This window comes from Macaca mulatta, chromosome 10 (assembly GCF_049350105.2).
Source record: "Macaca mulatta isolate MMU2019108-1 chromosome 10, T2T-MMU8v2.0, whole genome shotgun sequence".
Classification (NCBI taxonomy): domain Eukaryota; kingdom Metazoa; phylum Chordata; class Mammalia; order Primates; family Cercopithecidae; genus Macaca; species Macaca mulatta.
Genome location: NC_133415.1, coordinates 40803371 through 40812500, shown reverse-complemented (window position 1 = coordinate 40812500; position 9130 = coordinate 40803371).

The window sequence follows — 9130 nt, the reverse complement described above, 5'->3', positions numbered from 1 at the left end:
GGAGGGGGGGAGCCGCGGCGGGGTGCGGGGTGGGGGGGGGCACTTGAAAATTAAACTGACCCCTCATACAGCCCAAGTAGAAGAGTCTATGCGCATTAAAGAAACCAACACACAAAGAAAACTAAAGCGCCGATAAAAGAACAATAGGGCCCCCCGCCAGGGCGGAGGTTACCTAGGCAACGAGGGAGAGAGGGAGGGGCCTCCAGAAGGGAGGGCGAGAAACCGGTTGCCCCGGGCTCGGTGAAGTTTCGGCGAGACCTCCCTCCGTGCCACCTCGACTTTCAGTAACAGTGGCCGCTAGGTGATGCCCGAAGACAACCGATGCCTGCAAGTGTCAGTCATCACGGAAAAGAAGTGAAGGATGGATCGCTCTGGGTCGGGGTGGAGGTTGGGGAGGGGGATGCGGCGGAGGCACACCGCGTCGCCGGCGTCTCCCGGATCCCTCTCAGACCAGGCCATTTCCGGGCCCAGGGAGTCCTCCCACGCGATGCCCGCGACTGGTCGACCAGAACCCCCAGGGGCACAGCCAAAGTTTCTGCCCCTGGGATCACCTGGCACTTCCATTCCCCCAGAGAGAAGAGAGGACCAGGGGTGCGGGGCGCGTGGAGGACGCCAGGGGTGGAGGTGGGAGCTACCAAAGACACAAGTGCGGTCATTAGCGTGTCAGAGTGGACTCCAGACCCACGACCTCAGAGAGGCAATCCCTGAACGAGTGTTAGTGCATGACATCCACGCTCCCGGACACGGCGTGGATTTCACGGGGAAAGCAGTGCACATCACACTCCCTTCCTGTTCCGGGGCAAGATTTTGCTCCCGAAGTACCCATTTCTCAACCGTGTTCCCCAAAGTCCACCCTGTCGTGAATCAGTCATGAATCTAGTCAGTACGGTGAATCGCGGAGCAGCCACATCCCACCACGAAGATCGGAGTCCGCACACTACACATCGCCCCACGCGGTGTCTCCCCACAAGAACATCACCGCCGTCCTAGCCGAGTAGTGATACAGTGCCATTTCTTTCATTTTCTCTTTCTCGCTTGCTATTTATTTATTTATTTATTTATTTATTTTTGAGACAGAGTCTCACTCACTCTACAGCCCAAGCTGTAGCGCTGTGGCACGATCTCGGCTCACGGCAACCCCCGCCTCCCAGGTTCAAGCGATTCTCCCGCCTCCGACTCCCGAGTAGCTGGGATCACAGGGGTCTGCCCCACCGCACCCGACTCAGTTTTGTAGTTTTAGTAGAGACGGGGTTTCACCACGTGGGCCAGGCTGGTCTTGAACTCCTGACCTCCTGATCCGCCCGCCTCGGCTTCCCAAAGTGCTGGGGTGACAGACGTGAGCCACCGCGTTCAGCCCCTACGGTGCCATTGCTTGGAAATCACTCGTGGGAACACACACTTATGGGTCACGTGTGAAGAATTTTCCTTTGTCTATTTTTTTTCCCCTTTTTTTCGTGTGTGTGTGTGTGTGTGTGTGTGTGTGTGTGTGTGTGTGTGTGCGTGCGTGTGCGCGCGCGGTGGGACGGAGTTTCGCTCTTGCTGCCCAGGCTGGAGTGCAATGGCGCGATCTCGGCTCACTGCAACCTCCGCTTGCCAGGTTCCAGCGATTCTCCTGCGTCTGCCTCCCGAGTAGCTGGGATTACAGGCCTGCGCCCCCATGCCCGGCTAATTTTGTATTTTTAGTAGAGACGGGGTTTCTTCATGTGGGTCAGGCTGGCCTCGAACTCCCGACCTCAGGTGATCCACCCGCCTCGGCCTTCCAAAATGCTGGGATGACGGGCATGAGCCACCGTGCCCGGCCTTAGCCGTTTATTTTAAAGTCGAGGAGCTTATCAGGGAAATACGAGAAGTTTGGACATCACAGGTGACAGAGAGAAAGGTCTGCAAATGGCCCTTCCATCCAAGTGGGGACCCGGCCTCGATCTCCCGAAATCATGCACCCAGTGGGGAAGCCCGGCAAGGCCCGTCTGTGTAGATTCCTCTCGGCCTCTCTAAGCACGCACTTCTCACTTTGGTGGAAGGGGCAGGGCCCTCTCTGGGACGGGGGAATCTGACAGACAAAGAGACAGACGTAGAAAAAGAGAGATCGACAGACAGAGACAGAGAGAAACGGACAGAAAGAGCGAGAGAGCGAGAGAGCGAGAGCGAGAGCGAGAGAGAGAGAGAAACAGACTAGACAGGGAGGGGGAGAGAGGGAGAGAGACAGACAGAGACAGACAGACAGGCAAAAAAGAGAGTAAGACAGAAGACAGACACAGTGAGTGAGAGACACAGGTAGAGAGAGAGAGAGAGAGAGAGAGAGAGAGAGAGAGACAGAGAGACAGAGAGAAAGAGAGGGACAGGCAGACAGATAAAGAGAGTGACAGAGAAAGACATAGACGGACAGTGAGAGACAGAGAGAAAGAGACAGAGAGAGAGAGAGAGAGAGAGAGAGAGAGAGAGAGAGAGAGGCAGACAGACAGACAGGCAAAGAAAGAGAGTAAGACAGAAGACAGACACAGTGAGAGAGACAGGAAAGACAGAAACGGACAGAGAGAGACAGAGAGGAACAGACAGAAAGAGAGAGGGTCCTAGCCCAATAGCGATACAGTGCCATTTCTTTCATTTCCTCTTTCTTTCCTTCTTTCTTTCTTTCTTTCTTTCTTTCTTTCTTTCTTTCTTTCTTCTTTTTTTATTTTTTTATTTTTTTGAGACGGAGTCTTGCTCTGTCACCCAGGCTGGAGTGCAGTGGCGCGATCGCAGCTCCCTGCAACCTCCGCCTCCCGGGTTCACACCATTCTCCGGCCTCAACCTCCCGAGTAGCTGGGACTACAGGCGCCGGCCACTACACCCAGATAATTCGTTTGTTTTTTTTGGAGAGACGGGGTTTCACCATGTTAGCCAGGATGGTCTCGATCTCCTGACCTGGCGATCCGCCCGCCTCAGCCTCCCAAAGTACTAGGATGACAGACGTGAGCCACTGCGTTCAGTCTACAGTGCCGTATCTCAGAAATCACTCACAGGAACAGACACTTACAGGTCATGTGTAGAGTTTCTTTTTTTGTTTTGTTTTGTTTTGTTTTGTTTTGTTCCGTTTTGTTTTGTTTTGCACGAGGAGGTGGCGGGATGGAGTTTCGCTCTTGCGTCCCAGGATGGAGTGAAATGGCAGAGGGGACTCAGGGAGTCAACCTATGGCAGAGATGGCACGTCATTCAGAGCGTAACGTCCACAGCGAAAGGTGGTAGGGCCGGCACTTTTAAAGGCTGAAATCCCGGCGGCTCAGGCCTGTCGTCCTCGCACTTTGGGAGGCCCAGGAGAACGGATCACTTGAGGTCAGGAGTTCGAGACCAGTGCGGCCAACATGGAGAAACCCCGTCTCTACTCAAAATACAAAAATTAGCCGGATGTGGTGGTGTGCGCCTGTAATCCCAGCCACTGAAGAAGAATCACTGGAATCCGGGAGGCAGAGGTTGCAGTGAGCCGAGGGAGTGCCACTGCACCCCCGCCTGGGTGACAGACTGAGAGAGACTCAGTCCCTCCCTACCAAAAAAGAAAGAAAGAAAGAAAGAAAGAAAGAAAGAAAGAAAGAAAGAAAGAAAGAAAAAAAAAAAAAAAAAAGAAAAAAGAAAAAAAAAACACAGGGACCGCCACCGGGCGCAGTGGCTCACACATGTAATCCCAGCACTTTGGGAGGCCGAGGTGGGCGGATCACCTGAGGTCAGGAGTTCAAGAGCAGCCTGGCCCACATGGTGAAACTCCGTCTCTACTAACATAGAAACATCTTCGGAGCATGATGGTGGGTGCCTGTAATCCCAGCTGCTCAGGAGGCTGAGACGGGAGAATCGCTTGAACCTGGGAGACGGTGGTTGCAGTGAGCCGAATCGCACCACCGCACTCCAGGCTGGGTGGCTGAGTGAGACTCTGTCTTAAAACAACAACAACAACAGCAGCAAAAAAAAAATAGCAAACGCACAAAAAAAGAACAGGCCAAAATACTCCATTGTCACTGAACGTTCCGCCACCAGACCGGAAACCCCCTGACTCAGGTCAAGGAGGTGGTGTTTCCTTCTCTCTGTCTCTGTCTCTGTCTCTCTCTCTCTCTCTCTCTCTCTCTCTCTCTCTCTCTCTCTCCCTCCCCCCCCCCAACTTTTATGTCTTGTTCAAGCAGACATGTGCAAGATTGTTACACAAGTAAACTTCTGACTGGGGGGTTCAGTGTGCAGATGATTTCATCACCCGGATAACTCAGCGCAGTACCCGACAGTTTTCGTGGTTTGGTTTTTTGTTTTGTTTTGTTTTGTTTTGTTTTTCCCTGAAGATGTCTCTCCTTCCACACCTCCTCCCTCAAGTAGGCTCCCGCCTCCCTGGTCCCCCTCGTTCTGCCCACGAGTTCTCATTATTTAGTTCCCAGTTATAGATGAGAACACGCGGTCTTTAGCTGATCGTTGCTTTCATCTTCGGCGGTGGCGGTGAAAGAGGCATGACACGAAATCGACCCTTAGGACGCTCCCCTCCGTCCACACCCCACACCCCCTCCCCACACACACCCTCATTCCTGCCCCCCCTCCTCAAACCCAAGACAGGAAGAAAGGCAGATATTAAAGTCAGAGGTCAGCCTCCAAGACGGTGGAGGCAAGGGATCTGAAAGGGTGAGCAAGCGATAGGGGTCGGGGGATGTCGTGGCCGAGCTAGCAAAAATAGGGGACCGACTTTCCAGCCCCAGCACACCCCCAATCCTCAACCGCAGCTAGCCTCTGGGTGGGGTTGCGCCTGTAAAAGCTTCTGAATGGAGAGAAGCCCAAGGCTATGGAAGGCATCAGCTCCAAGTCCGGGAAGGGAACAGGGCTTTGTGCATTGGAATGGGGCTTTAGAAGGCGGTGCTGCGGTTTCCAAAGCGACACGCCTCGCCTCGCCTCGCCTCGCCTCGCCCCGCCCCGCCTCGCCCAGAGCGAAACTCCGTCTCAAAAAAATAATAATAATTTTAAGATAATAATAATACTAAAAAATAAATAAATAAATAAATAAATAAATAAGAAATAAATAGTTAGTACAGCGGTCGTGGTCGTGAATCATTCCCCGGAGTCCAGGCGCAGTGGCTCACGCCCGTCACGCGAGCACTTTGGGACGCCGGGGCAGAAGGGTTGCAACAACATGATGAGACCCTGTCTGTGCAAAAACAGTTGAAAAGGAAGGCCGGGCGCGGCGGCTGACGCCTGCCGTCCCAGCACTTTGGGAGGCCGGGGAGGGAGAATCACCTGAGGTCGGGAGTTGGAGACCAGCCTGACCAACATGGAGAAGCCCCGTCTCTAGTAAAAATACAAAATCAACCAGACGTGGTGGTGCATACCTGCAACCCGAGCTACTACTCGGGAGGCAGACTCAGGAGAATCTCTTGAACCCGGGAGGCAGAAGTTGCGGTGAGCCGAGATCCGCGCCATTGCACTCCAGTCTGGGCAACAAGAGCGAAACTCTGTCTCGGGAAAAAGAAAAATAAAACAATAAAAATTGAAAATCATCTGGGCACAGTGGCGCATGCCCCGTGGTCCCAGGCACTACACTCTGGAGGCTGAGGTGGAAGGATCGCTTGAGTCCAGGAGCGTCCACACTGCAGTGAGTTTGGTTTTGATGGCACCACTGCCAGGGTGACAGAGTGAGACGCCGTCTGTAAATCAGTCAAGCAATCAATCAGATCACTGCAAGGAGCTCTCTATGTCTTACTTTCAATAGGTGTCTCTTCAGGCCAAGCAGGCATGGTGCCTCACGCCAGTAATCCCAGCACTTTGGGAGGCCGAGGTGGGATGAAAGAAGGAAGGAAGGAAGGAAGGAAGGAAGGAAGGAAGGAAGGAAGGAAGGAAGGAAGGACAGACAGAACAAAAAGTTTTACAACCCTTTTTTTCATAGTGTCAGGAATTTACAGATAATACAAGTAGTTTAGGTCAGGGGCCGATGTTATTAGTATTACTTTTTTTTTTTTTTTTTTAACTCCTACGGCCTGGTGGTGGTGCCAAGGTTGTCTGGCTATTTATCTGACTTTTGTTTGTTTCTAACGTTTTGCTTTCTCTCTTTCCTCCTGTCTTGTGAACTAGGCAAGGTGGGGGGAGGAGGGCAGCAGGAGCAGTAGAGGTCTCCTTCCTCATCCCCCACTTTGAGAATTTTCACTAATTAGTGGGCGGGTTCCCTTTCATTTTTACTTTTTGGGTCTTTTAGCGAGACAGAGTGATAGCGTTTTATGTAATACACTTGTGTGGAAGTTTTCTGACGAGCCATGGTAGCTACAAAACCTTTTATCATTGGAAGGAGCAAGTGTAATACACAGGGGCGCAGCAAGCAAGTAAGTTTCTTTTTTTTTTTTTTTTTTGAGACCGAGTCTCGCTCTGTCACCCAGGCTGGAGTGCTGTGGCCGGATCTCAGCTCACTGCAAGCTCCGCCTCCCGGGTTCACGCCATTCTCCTGCCTCAGCCTCCTGAGTAGCTGGGACTACAGGCGCCCGCCACCTCACCCGGCTAGTTTTTTTGTATTTTTTAGTAGAGACAGGGTTTCACCGTGTTAGCCAGGATGGTCTCGATCTCCTGACCTCGTGATCCGCCCGTCTCGGCCTCCCAAAGTGCTGGGATGACAGGCTTGAGCCACCGCGCCCGGCCAGCAAGTTTCTATTACAAGTAATACACTTACAGTGAGGGTTTTACATTTTCTACAGCTGGAAACTCTTTTCTAAATGAAGACCTAGGATCAAACCTGTGTTAAACCTGAACAGGCACATGTACTAACTTTGTCATGTCTTAAGCAGGTTAGTTTTTAACTGGGCCTTAAAACCTTTTTTTAGCAAGTAAAACAGTATTTTTTAATCAGAGAAGTTTTTACGAGCCCGACGCTTGAACTTGCGGCGTCTGTTTGGGGAAAGAGTTGGTTAAAGTCATGTTATCTTGAGGCATTAACCCTTCTGCTTCTCCAGGCCATTGGTCTCTTACGTTAGCCCTTCTATCAACATAACATGAAGAAACATCTAGGCTGCCAGCAATGTTTTCAGCCTACTGAGGAAATAGGTTTTTTTCTGTTTTTTTATTTTTATTTTTTAAATTTTTGGCTAAAGGAGGAGGTTCTGGTAACTTCTGGTTTATATGTTTAAAGAATGACTGAAAGACCTTGCGATCGTTGCTGGGCTGGACGGGTCTGGGTTTCCTAAGCAGTACGTGTACAGTGGGGACACCTTACATAGGTGTTTCTTCTAGCATGGTTATGGGTGGGGGGTGGGGTGGGGTGGTAACAACAACAAAGCAATGTATAGCATATTCATATCCAGCAAGGACGAAAGAGGTCCTCACCTGGGAAAAAGGTTGAATACAGCGACAGAACAATAGGAAAACAGTTAGTATTCTAGGAAAACTATCTGTCTTAAGATTTTTAACTACATTGACTTGCTTGATGAGTCCTCAAGCTTCGGCCGTGCATAGACTAGTCAGCTGCCGGTGTGTGACTAGAGCAGGGCTTGTGGTCCTCAGCAGCAGCTTGGAGCTTGGTCTCGTCTCAGGATCAGCCGGGCTGGATGATCTGCGCCCTGTTAGCCGGTCCACTTGTCCTGAGCTGTCGGTGTTAGCTGACTGTGGTGGATCCAAGACGCAACACCTGCAACTTTAACAGCAGTGGGAGTGGACAAGGTTACAGTATAGGGCTCATCCTATATGGGTTGTAGAAAAATTAGGTTTTACTTTAAACAGAGTCCCTAGATTTAAATGGGTGTCAGGCTTATAGGCATTATTTTTCTTTATTTAATTATGAACACTTCGTATGGCTATTTTGAAAGGCTGCATTTGCCTTTTAAAGGTTAATTTCTTTAGTTTCCGGAGGTCACCTTTTATTTGACCTACGATTTGCGGGTGGCCAACTGAACACAATCTTACAGGGCAGATACCTAGTTTGTTTGGTAGGGGTGCACCTGACTCGGAGGAGGACCGTAGGCAAAAACCTGATTTTATCTTAAGTGAATTTCCTGGCATATATCTATATATCTATCTATATCTATATCTATATCTGTATCTGTGTGTGTGTGTGTGTGTGTGTGTGTGTGTGTGTGTGTGTGTGTGTATATATATACATCTATCTATCTATCTATCTATCTATCTATCTATCTATATCTATATGGCAACCCTTTTTTTTTCGTTTTGTTTTTTGGTCGCCAGTAGCTGCTCGCTCGAGTGTCCAGTTCATGCGTTCCACCTTTTGTTGAACTTTGTGGCCGATAGGCTGCGTGTAACCTCTGTTGTATTGTTAACAGTCTTGTTAAATCTTGCACTATTCCAGCTACAGCTACAAATGCTGGCCTATTGTCTGACTTTAAAATCAGAGGTAGTCTTAAACCTGGGGATAATGTCTTTTAACAGTACTTTAGTCACTTCTTGTACTTTTTCTGTCCTGGTGGGGAAAACTGTAACTTACCCTGAAAAGGTGCAAACAAGCACTAGCCTCCAGCAGGGGGCAGTCCTGTAAAGTCTATAAGCAAGTTTTCACAAGGTATGGCTCTTTTTCCTGTTTCAGTTTCTTAGAGGAGGAGTTCCCCCCTCCCCCCATCCCCACCCCCACTCCGCCCCTTTGTCACTGTATCTAGTGGCTGAGCCTTCAGTGAGAAATTGGAATCCAGATACGGCAGAGTCTTGCTGTTTGTAACTTCTAATGTGACCATGGGCTCCTGGGAGCCTAATGAGAAGGTGCCTAGTCTGCCCTAGTCTTTACATTCTTCAGCTCCCGTCAGCCTGATCAGATGAGTGTCTGGTTCCTCCAAGGTGCAGCAGCCCTTGGCCGATGGCCTCTTTGTCTTGCGGCCTTGGCCATTTCCTGTATTGCCTTCTGAACATTTACCCTTCTAGAGTCTTTTTTTTTTTTTTCCATCTCGCACATTAATCTCTCTCTAGCCTTGTCCGGCTCTGGAATCCTTGCCTAACTTGACTTCGGTCATGTCTACATCCACGTCCGCGGCCTCTCACAATGCTGCTTCCCCCCCCCGCGTTCTCACGCTCCTACGGCCAGCTGGTGGGGCCCGAGAAACGGCACGGGCCCTGCCCCCGCCCACGCACTGCTGTCTGTCTCTCCTGTTTTCTTTTGATTCTCTATCTTTACACTTGCTTTTAGTCTTTCTTTTTCTTTTGCTCTTTTCCCT